The sequence below is a fragment of the Mercurialis annua genome, linkage group LG6 (assembly GCF_937616625.2).
Source record: "Mercurialis annua linkage group LG6, ddMerAnnu1.2, whole genome shotgun sequence".
Lineage (NCBI taxonomy): Eukaryota > Viridiplantae > Streptophyta > Magnoliopsida > Malpighiales > Euphorbiaceae > Mercurialis > Mercurialis annua.
In genome coordinates, this window is record NC_065575.1 from 44,142,498 (window position 1) to 44,155,025 (window position 12,528).

Genomic DNA, 12,528 nt, shown 5'->3' on the forward strand with positions numbered 1-12,528 from the left:
TATTGTGTGTTAGTTGGGGGTTGTTTATCCTTGATTTGTACCAATCAATTGTAAACTAAGTAAAAGAAAATTAATAGACGATAGATGATATACACATATCTTTGTGCTGGTCTGGAGAAAATAAGACATGGCAATTGGCATATAATAAAGGTCGAGCGTATTTTTATTCCCCTAAATTATGATGTTTTGGTCACTTCAACTTTCACACATAGATAGAAGCTTGCACTCACCTCCTGGATAAAGGACAACTTAGCCGTATACTATCAATAAATTATCAAATTGATAACTTTTTATATTTTTCTAATAAATTAAGTCAAATATTTCATATTCTGTTTTTAATTTATTTAATCACAAACAAAATTCAGTTATTTTATAAATTATTTTCCACATCTGTCATTTCTAATTATATTGTATTTTCAAAATCTATTACTAATCCAACAAAATTGTACTCCCTCCAATCTATAATATTTGTCGCATTTGGTCATGTCACATAAATTAAAAAAATAATAAATATATCTTAATTTATAGATATTTTTACTAAATTGTCCATATTAATTACTATCATTTTTATATTTTATTTGCCTTTTTAACCTTACTATGTTATTTATTACTCCCTTCGTCCCTATAGAATTGTCCAATTTGTCTTTATCACACAGTTTAAGAAACACAATTATTGATTATGAATTTTGTCAATTTTTTCTTATTTTTTTTGACATACCCCTATTTAATATAGAGTCCACTTGCAATTTATTTGCAATTTACTCATTAGTGCATTTTAAATAGGGGTAATATAGGAAAATTGAGTGTAAAATTTAATTACTTTTTGAAAGTGCACAAGAGTTTTGGGACAAAAAAGTTATCAAAGTGGACAACTCTCTTGTGACAGAGGGAGTATTAGGGATATATTTGAAAAAATAGCAATAAATGCTTTCTTGAAACTCCAAAATGACAAATATTATGGACAAAAAAAAAATCAAATGCGATAAATATTATGGACCAGAAGGAGAAATAGTCTCAATCCTTTGTCTACATTACGTACATTTATTATCCTTATTTAATACTCTACTAATTTAAACATGAGAACAAACTTGGGGACCAAAGTCCAAAATTTCCCTTTAGCTAGACATGTTTATAGGCTTGGGTGACCGGGCTTGGAAAACGATTTTTGGTTCCAAGCCGAGACCGAGCTCGAACCTGAAAAAAGCCCATTATTTTATAAACTCATTTTTTTATTTTTTAAATTTTTTATATAAACACGACCGAGTCCGCAAAAATATAGTGTTCGGGCCGAATTTGGGTAGTAAATATAAAATCCAAACAGGGCTCGGGTCTTGCATAAAAAAATTAAAAGTCCGGCGGACCTGGCCCGACTTGAAACCGGCCCATGAACGAGTCTACCTTGAGAAACTTTCGGTATCTGTTTTTCACAGAATATTCGATTCATTCATAGAAGGAATAATGTCTTAGAAAACCCTGAGCTTTCATTCTCTTTTCAATTCTACCCTGACGTAAAGCATAAAATTGACCTTCTTTTATTTGTAAAAATTCTCTAAATTGATCCTTTTTGCATTAGATTAACTTTTTATATTAAATTGACCATTTTTGAAGATTTTTTTTTGAATTTTTGATCAAATAAATAAAAGTCAATTTTATGTTTTAGGGTACAATTGAAATGAAAAAAATACAAAATGGGATAAAACTGACAAATTTTCAACGTCAGAATAGAATTAAAAAGGGGATGAAAGGTCGTGATTTTTTAAGCCTTCATAGAACACATTCATATACGACATCTATATTAAATTACATAGTTTTTACAATACATAAAGTTATTTAATATTAGTACTATTTTTGTTCCACTTTATTTATTCTTTCTTTGTACTTTTTAATGTCTCAAAATAAAAATTATTTTTATATTTTTAACACAGATTGTTTTTCTTATCCTTGACATTAATTATTTTGATATATAAATTATTAAATAAAATTAATAATGTAGTTGACTGTATTATTTTCAAAGCAAGAATGAGAGATATAAAAGAGTATATATAATACTATTTTTTTTTTAAATTTGTTTGGAAATTAAAATGCGACAAACAAAACAGAATGAAGAAAGTATTTTTTTAGTTTTTGTAAAGGTGTTCTTTTTCAGGTGATTCATAAAAATACCTCAAAAATTATAAATATTTGTCAAAAATACCTCAAAATTTGAAAATTTATTAACATACCTAAAAAATTTAAATATTTATTTTTTTATTCCGCAGTTTATTTTTTTACTCCGCAGTTGCAAACAGTTTCAAAAAACACAATTTGAAACTGTTTTACAAAACGTTTCAAATACAGTTTCAAATAAAGTTTCAAAGACAGTTTCTAATTGGATTTCAAACGGTTTATAACTGTTTTTTAAAAAATAAATTGAAACTATTTTACAAAACTTTTCATATACAGTTTCAAACGGTTTCAGAAAATAAAATAAAATTTGAAACATTTATAAACCGTTTCAAAGATGGTTTTTAATTGGGTCTCAAACGGTTTATAACCTTTTTAAAAAAAATAATTTGAAACCGTTTTAAAAAACAGTTTCAATTACAATTTCAAAAGGTTTCAAATTTTTTTAAAGTAGACATATTTGAAACCGTTTATAATACAGTTTCAAACGATTAAAAAACAAACGGAGTATTTTTACAAATTTTTTCAGAGTAAAAAAATAAATTTCAGAGTAAAAAAATAAATTTTCAAAAAAAAGGTAAAAAAATAATTTTTTAAAAAATGGAGTATTTTTGTAAATATTTTTTTAAAAAAAGTATTTTGTGCAAATTTCTCTTTTTTTCAATTCTTTTAAGAAGAATGGAGTATTAAATCAGAAGATGATGATAAATAGGTTTCTTAACACATGGGCCTCAACATATAACATTTTGCAGCCCAGAAAAAAGGCAATAAACTTTAAAAAAATTAGGCTAAATGCATATATATATGGATGCTTTCGAAATTTTATTCAATTAGTCAATTATTATATACCTTAACTTGGTTAGTAACTATCTACCTATTTAAATGTATTTTTTTATTATATGTAAATATTTTTGTTCATAAATCAGCATATTGTGTATAGCACTAACGTCTAAAAATGCCTGATTTTTTTTTGAAACAAAATTATATTAGATTTTAGGCAGTATATGGATTTTGAAAATTTTCAAAGTCAAACTAAAAATCGACAAAAAGTTCATAAAATTGAAAAAATATAAATTGATCATTGAATTTTCTGAATTAAAGCAAATTGAAAATATAATTTCTACAATTCTGAATTTTAGATAGATCTGATTGGTAACTATATTAAAATTATAAAATTCAAGAATTAAGTTTTTTCTTAGATAAATGATAGTGGATTAGTTCAACCACAAAGAAGTGTGAGGCAAAAGTCTTTACGAGAAAGACAACGGATACAAATGATTACAAGAAAAGCAATAAATTCCGAAAAACATTATTAGCCGAATACATAAATGAAGGATGTGTATCCTTGTAGAAAATAACTGCTCTGCAAACCGTCAAGTAGACCAAAGAGTTTATATCGACCTCCTCGTGACTGAAAACTCTCCTATTCCGCACTTTCCAAAGTTCCCACACGAAAAAGAACCAAAGAGTTTGCCAAAGATTACGATAGCGGAAGCCTGAGAGATTACTCCAATAATCAAAAAACTGATTGATATTTGCCGGAGCTACCCAAATCACATTGCAAGAATACAGAAGCTTATTCCAAGTCAGCCAAGCGAATCGACAGTGGAGGACAATATGGATACTCGTTTCCTCCTCTGAACAAAAAAGGCAAGTCGAACCATAAGGAGGAAGAACACCTCTTCTAACCAACAAGGCATTTGAAGAAATCCTATCCCTTGCCAACAACCACATAAAGAAGAGGATACGAGGAGGGATTTTATATTTCCAGAATCTGCCATAAATTGAAGGAGCATGAGTTGAAGAATGAAGCTTGATCATCATAGCAGCTGAAGTGTACGGTTTCCTGTTCCACGAAAAGGAGTCTGGCCTGTCTGAACTTAGCTGCACAGCTGAAACAGTGGTCAACAAAGCCTGAAACTGAGACTGTTCGTTTAGACGAAGACGCCGTTGCCAAGAGAAGGAGCTCGCCTGTTGTTCAGGAGCATACAGGTCTGCGACGAAGCTTAATTTGTTCCTGGAGAGAAGAAACAAATCTGGATACAAAGTAGAAAATGAGGTCGATGAAGCCCAATTATCCAACCAAAACCGAACATAATTTCCTGAACCCACATAAATTGACATGTTGGATTTAAAACAGTCCCAAACATTAATATTTAGAACACAAGCAGATCTAACACCTCGCCAAAGATGAGAAAGACGCCGAGTTTCAATCGTTTCGATATCAAACCAATTATTTAAACTGGAGCTGCATGAAGTTACAGTAAACTGTTGAGATAAAACCCAACTCGTAATACTCGGTAAATACGAAATCGAACCCACAAGGAGTGAATTAGGAGCAATTGATGAGAATGAATTTCAATTATGATTCAATTCGTTTAGCGAAGCACAAATAGTTGAAGTTTCAAGTATCCGATTACTACTTTAGAAATAAACTAAACATGAACTTGCAATTAACAAGTAAAGAGAATTAAATAACAAGAATCTAATTCAATAAAAGGGAAAAGTCAAAGAGTTAGTAATCCAACCTAGGTTATGCAATCATGATTGGTCAAAGTGTAAGCTACTAAGGACCGAGCGAGGCCTAAAACGTCATTCCCGCTCTCTCGAGCCTCAAGGAATGCCAAAACTGCTATCTAATCAATCAATCACACCAAGCTCACTCTCGTGTTACAAGGCAAACTAAACCATTATCAAACGATTAATCAATCCGCTCCAAGGTCACCTAGGTTCAAGTCCACTCTCGTGGTGCTCTAAAATCTAGGTTTTCTAACCTAAGAGTCGATCTAATCAACCACCTCTCGGTGTATCAATCAAACTATAAACATTGATTAAGGTAGCTAATCCTAATCAAGCAATGAGTAATAGGGAAGAAACATAAGCATACAACACTAAGAACCAACCAATCAATCAAACCCCTAAGTTATCATACTAACCCCCTAGCAAGGGAGATTTAGCTACTCATATTAGATTAACACAAACAATTAAGAAATAAGAAAAGTAGAACATTAAAGTAAGAAGAATTATCTTGATTAAATAAGTAGAACAAACAACCATAAAGATAATGAAGATTCACACTAAGTAGCTTGTAATAACAATGAAGATCTTGTTCTCATAAAGCAAAATAAAACTTGCATTAAGCTCCAACAATGGAGGAAATATAAAAAGCTGGAAATTCTATTGAAGAAGAAGACTAAAACCTAGGGATTTCTAAATTAGGAGAAGATTCAAAAGTACACACAATAGAATAAAGTCTAGGGAAATCTTCTTGACCTAAAATAGAGGTAAGGTTCCTTTTATAGTACTTACAAAAGAAGGAAAAAGACAAACATTCATTTACACATGTGTTGGGCCCAAAATAGCAAATTAATAAAGCCTTGTTGCATTTTGAAATCAGATTTCCCCTTTCCAGAAATCCCAAGTTCGAATAGAGCTCCTTGGGCTAAATGAGGAGCTCGATTCGAGCAACCATTTTTTGCTACGGATCTCGATCTTCAAACCTTCGTAACTCGGTGTAGAAATGTCCGATTGAGTCGATTCTTGAACCGTTGGAAATCTTAGGACGTCTACTTTAACTTTCGTGAAGATCACGAGTTCATTTGAGGCTTCTAGCTGGTCCAAATTGGTCAAATAGTGCACAGGGGTCAGCTTTTCAGATTTGCAAATGAGCTTCCGCATCGCTATTGTCGTCTTTTCCAACTTTTGCACCAAAATGCTTTCGCAATGTTCCTAAGTACCTGAAATACTAAAACACGTAATAAGGCATTCGAAATACCATAAAACCGTGATAAAACATTAATAAAGCATGCGAAAACGACACTCTAGATAGGAGTAAAATACTCTTATCATAAACAAAAGAGAAGACTTATCCGCTGAAATAAGTTTCCAGATCCATTTTAAGAGTAAACATTGGTTCTTAATTTTCAAAGGAGAAATATTAAGACCTCCGTCTAAAAACGTAGAACAGACTACCTCCCAAGAGACTTTACTAAAACCAGGATTAGTGACTGAGCCAGTCCAGAGAAATCGCAACATAGCTTGCTCCAAAGATAGAACCACAGAGCTAGGAACTTTGAAGGAGCAGGGATAGTAGAGAGGAAGGCTGCAAAGAACTGATTTGATAAGGATCAATCTACCCGCCGGAGAGAGTAGGTTACCTTTCCAACATGCCAACTGCGATGAAAAATTACAAATAATCGGATCCCATTGCCTAGCTTTTATTGGGTTGAAGGACAGCGGTAACCCAAGGTAGGTAAGAGGCAACGCTTCAATCTTACAGTTTAGAATGGAAGAAGCTTCAGCAAGAGTAACATCATCCACATTAATTTCAGAAATAGAAGATTTTTGAAAGTTAATTTCCAATCCAGAAATCAATTCAAAACAGCGAAGAATCTGCAAAAGATTCCGTATCATCTCTAAGTCGTTCGGCACAAACAACAAAGTGTTTTGCGGATAGAAATAGGATCAGCCAAACCATCCACATGTATACCGTCAAGCAAGCCCAGATCACAAGCTTTTGAAAAAAGAGCCTTTAGGCATTCCGCCGCCAAGATAAAGAGCATTGGAGATAAAGGATCACCTTGTCTGACTCCTCTACCCATGTTGAAATTCTTACTCGGGCTACCATTGATAAGCACTGATACTTGGGAAGAATGGAAAAAAAGAAGAAATCCAATTAATCCAAGTAGCATCAAAATTCATTCTAACTAGCATTTTGAGAATAAAATCCCAAGAGATAGAATCGAAAGCCTTCTTGAAGTCAAGCTTAATAAGAAAAACTTGTTCCCTCCGCTTATTAGCTAGATGAATTAGCTCAGTTGCTATCATATGACAATCGTGAGTACTCCTTCCCTTAATAAACCCAAATTGGTTATCCGAGACAAGAAAAGGCAGAATAGGAGATAACCTATTAGCCAGATGCTTTGAGAGGAGTTTAAAAATTCCATTAATCAAGCTAATGGGTCTGAAGTCTTTGACATCTGTAGCATCCTTCAATTTCGGAATAAGGATTAAGAAAGCCGTATTCAGACCAGGAGGGAATTGACCCGTTCGATGGAATTCAAAGAATAAGTCCAAAATATCATGCTTCAGAGTCTTCCAAGCTTTCTTATAGAAAAAGAAATTAAATCCATCCGGACCTGGAACTTTGTTATCATCACAACCCAGCAAAGTTAGGAAAATTTCCTCCTCTGAAAAGGAGCTGGAAAGATCGGCAACTTGAGCCGCAGAAAGTTGCCGAGCAGGCAATGAGTCTAAGCAGAAGTTAACTGGATGGTGAGGTCTGAACAAATGCTTATAGAAGAGCTGGACATTGAGCTCGATAGAAGCTAGAGTAGAGTAACGAACATTGTTCACCACAATCTCGGAGATGAAGTTATTCCTGGAATGAACTGAAGCGACGGTATGAAAAAATTTGGAATTCTTGTCTTCATTTACATTCCAATTCAGCCGTGATTTCTGATGCCACTGGAAATCATATGTACACTCACACACAAAAACGTATGGATATGCATTGGCCGATTTGATTATCAAACCAAATCAAATTAAATATTAAAAGCCGAATCAATTTAATTCGGTCCGTTAAATAGTTTATACCAAATAGTGCATATACCCCTATACACATTGTATACATATATATATATACAGTTGTGTGTTTATGTATTTTCAGGTGGTGTGATCAGGCAAGACTGAAGATGAGTCGGATAGAACATATAATTAATGTTAAAATGTCAATTTTATTTGTCGGTTTGGGCAGCCAAATCCTTGTGATGTCACCAAAACCGACCAAACATAATAATAAATATTGACAAGGCATGATAAGTCTATAAGAAGTTAATTTCTTCTGTATCTTTCGCCATGTCCAGAAAAATGGAATTGCGTGTGCTTCTCTTGTCTACTGCCCCATTAATTTCAACGGCAGCACCATGCAATTTAATTTCGTTAGCTTCACATTATTCATACGTGTTTACACTTGCTGACAATTTCATTTTGTTTTCAACTTTATTTTATCTTGAAGTATTAGCTGATTGCTCTACAAGTGGAAAAAAGAATAATGGTTTTGAAAAAATATTAATCGCATTCAATTAATTGAGTTATCTATAAGCTTGTTTCTGGCTTTTTATGAAGATTTTTCAGTGACCAAATGTATACTTTAAAATATAATAATTCAATTATTTAGGTCTTGAAAGTGACAAATTCAGTGAATACAAAAAAAATACTATAGTAATTACAAATCAAATAGTTACGTCATTTTTAATTGATTTAAATTATAGAGCTAAATATAAAATGGATTTCTATACCTACTTCATCCTAATTAGATAAGGGATTTTCATGTTTAAGGAGTATATAATAATATCAATTAAAGGCAAAGATGTACATCAGCAACAGGGACATTCTTGTCGCAAGGAATGATCTATAACTATTTAATTTATATATATATAAATTATATATTATGATGTCTGAATTTTTTTAGATTTACCAATATAATTTATATTCCAAGTAATAAGTTTTTACTTTTTAGTTTTTTGGATAAATTACTAAATTTGAAGTTAAAAAAATTGATTTTTTTTTCACAAAATAAATACCAACATAGATAAAATGTATACGATTACAGAAATCTCATAAATAAAAATAGAAGCAGGAAGAATTCTAATACAAGCAAACAAAAGAATTTTGGACTTAATCCATGACTAGTGACATATGTGTTTGTGCTATAGTGACTCAAATTTAGTATTTATTTTACAAATAAATAAAATTTATTAGGTGTATATTTCTAGCTTAAACACAGCACTAATCAATGATTATCATCTTTAATCAAAATTTATACCAACTTATACACACAAACTGCTACTAGCTAGCTTCCAAAAGCTGATATATACGTGTAATAGCTAATAACAATATAAATACAATACACTAAAAAGAAATTATGATACGTGTAATAACAGCATAAATACAGCAAATGTATACAGAAGAATTAAGGATTTGTATTAGACATGATTAATGAGTATAAGGTGTTAATTTACACGTCTCTTCTTGGCCATCAAAAAGGTGTGGTGACCCTTTAATTTATGATTAAGTAGCTATTTATTTTAGTGAGAAAAAAGAAGAAAGGACCAGCAAAACTCAGCTCAGCCTCAGGTATAAGAATAAAGATGATGGGTCGGTTTTTTAGGTTTCTGGCTGCAATTTGTCGATATGGTTACACTTTCGGTTTTTATATGAATTGATAGGAAATTTCTTGGTGGATATTTCTTGCACGTATACTCATTATGATATTTTGTTATCTAAATTTTAAGGCTTAAATCATCAAAATATATTGTTTTGTTATTCAGTAGGTCTCTATATAATTTGTTTTTTATTTAGTAGATGTTTTATGGATAGAAATTATGAGCATGCAGCTTAATCGCAGTTAAATAATTAACAGTTTTCACGTTAAAAATAATTAAATGTTTAATGTTTTTTTATGTGATCGCATTTTAAAAAATTATATTCAATAGGTTTTTTTATTTAAATGTTATTTATTTATTTAGCCATTTTTAAAGTTTGATGATGTGACACTTTTTACTAATATATCATGAATACTTACATTTAGTATACGCGTTTCATGACAAGTGTAATGGACGACTCTTTTAGTTTGTAGAGAATCAAAAATTTAAAATAAATTAAATATAAAAATTATATAAAGGTAAAAGTTTGAAATGACTAAATAAATAAAATTCTAAAAATTTAGCACCTAAAGATGAATTTAGTTTAATTTTCATAAAATCATTAATAATGAGATTCAATTTGGATAATCTTAAAGTAAAGATGCTTTCCACTGCCTTTTCTTTTTCCTCTTTCCAGGAAAAGGCCTTTTCCTTTTCTTCATAAAATTAAGCTTGATTCATTTTTTCATTTTGAGAGTCTTAAATAGATACTGCTCTAAATTGCAGTTAATTAGAGTTTTAATTGTGTAAGGAGTATCAATTCAGGATCCGGTAACTCCCAAGGCGCAGATGTCTTCTGGAGGTCGGGAGTTTGAACCGTGCTTATATATACAACCGTTTAAAAATTTGGATCAGAGTTTTACCTCCAGCAAAAGAACTATCCGGATTGAGTGGAAATTAATCTGAATATAAAACATTTAAAGGTTTTATAATCGGAACAAACAAACGTATTAATTTAAAGAGGAAATTGAAGCATATATTTTTGGATAGAAATTGACTATAAAAAAGCATGTCATGTAAGATAGTATAACGAGGTGGGTTAAAATATATGCTTCAAATTGTATTTTTTTTAAATAATAGTAGTTTATTTATGTTGTAAAAAAAATTGAAACTGGTATTAAATTTAAGATTAAATTTCTCATTCTTTTGCAAATAAAAATGATGCGAATTGATCCAATTTTTATAAACATCAGAATTAAAAAAAAATTACCTAAGAGCTGGACTATAAAATCATCCTAGAATCGACACGTATTAGATAAGTGAGCCTCTCCATTACTACGTATGCAGAGGCAACACAGTTCATCGTCCAAAGGTTCCACATGATGAGACATGCATTTTCTGTTTTCTTCTTATTCTACTTCTAAGCATGCTGCATTAGGTAATATATAAACATCAAATTACAACTTGGAATATTTAATTAAATAGACACATTAAATTAATAAAATAATTAGACAACCTTTTAATTCAAATTCAAATTTTAAAATTTCATGTGCATACATTTGCCCTTTCTTTTGTTTGATGAGCCAAAAAATTCAGTTTTTGAAAATGTGAAATAATATTTGAGATTAAAGAAAAATTGAAATTACGTTTATCGTTTTCATTTGTTCTAAATTGAAATCGGAGTACTCTTTAAAGAAAAATCAAAATTTACATGCATGTAAAATGGCATTTTACGTCATTAGAACAAGTAGATGGTGCTTTACATGTCACAATTGTCAATGCCCGATGAGTATGCAATGACGTGGATGGATTATGGTTAGAACTACCATAGCCGTCACTGTCTTATTAGCTTTTATCATTTATTTCATTTAATTTTACTCTAAATTTTAAATTTAATTTATGGAGTACTTAATAAAATTCACAAAATTAAAATCAAATCAAATTATCTTAATTCATAAATAAAATTTTAAACAATTCATTTGAACCAAAATCAACATTCATAATTCATGAAAAATATATATAAGTAACATGCAATACAGTACTATTTATACAGCTTGAATTTTCTACCTAACATGCAATTGTACTTTAAAATTTTAAATCACAAGTATAAACAGGATTTTAAGTAGTCACCATGTGGCTATGTTGAGAGAATAGAGGGCAGAGGATTGATTGTGTTTCACCCTTATATGTTGTTTTTTTTTTGTATGAAATGGAGCTTGAGAGTTTGAGCAACTTCATTATCATTTGGCCGGATAAATTGAATTAACTGTTTTTTTAATCTATTTTTAATAAGGTTGGTAAAAAAATTAATTTGGTTTGATCAATAAAATAATTGTAATTCACTTACGATTAAGAATGTTAAAGATTCGGTAAACCAAAACCGAAATTATCGAATATATTAATAATTATTATTTTATATTCTGCCAAATTAATTAAGAAATTTAGTTGGTTTATTTTGCATTTTTAGATTTTGATCAAATCCTTTTCGATTAAAATTAATAATTCACTCGGTCTAATCAAAAAAATAAAATAATTTATTTTTGATTAAAACGATCACTTTTCAACCGACCGATCGTTTGCTCATCCCTACCAACACCAACTTGGCAACTGCACGAAGCTAAATAAATAAGTCCCATACAACCGTAATCAAAGAATAATCTCATAAATAATGTATTAGTAATTCTTTATTACTTGGTGGAAGTACAATTAAAAACTAAACTGTCACTCTTGGTGATCAATCACTATAATTTAGTCAGAAAAAAAACACATGTTTGGAATTCAAAAGCAATTGAAAACAGATGTAGTCAGAAATAATGCATAAAAAAGTAGAAAATAAAAATATTTGTAATAAAACCAAGAAATTCTTGTAACAGAAAGCTCCATAGGCTAAATTTTGCTTTCCAACTAAACAGTGGCATGCTAAAGAGAGAAAGAGTCACTCACAACATGATCACATACTGCCACCGACCCAATGCAGGTGGACCATATAATTTTATCCGCTGATGCCTCAAAATATACTAAGAGTTTGATTAGACCCACAAATTTTTATGAATTCCTAACCCTACATTTCTTTAGGAGAAGACGAGAGATCTTAAAACATCAAACCCACTACTCCGTTATGACCCACCTCGAATCTCCTTGAGTCTACCTAGTGCTTATTCAATCAAAGAAAATGATAGCCAATGTGGGGAGAATTTATGCTAGCCATCTTTAAATTATT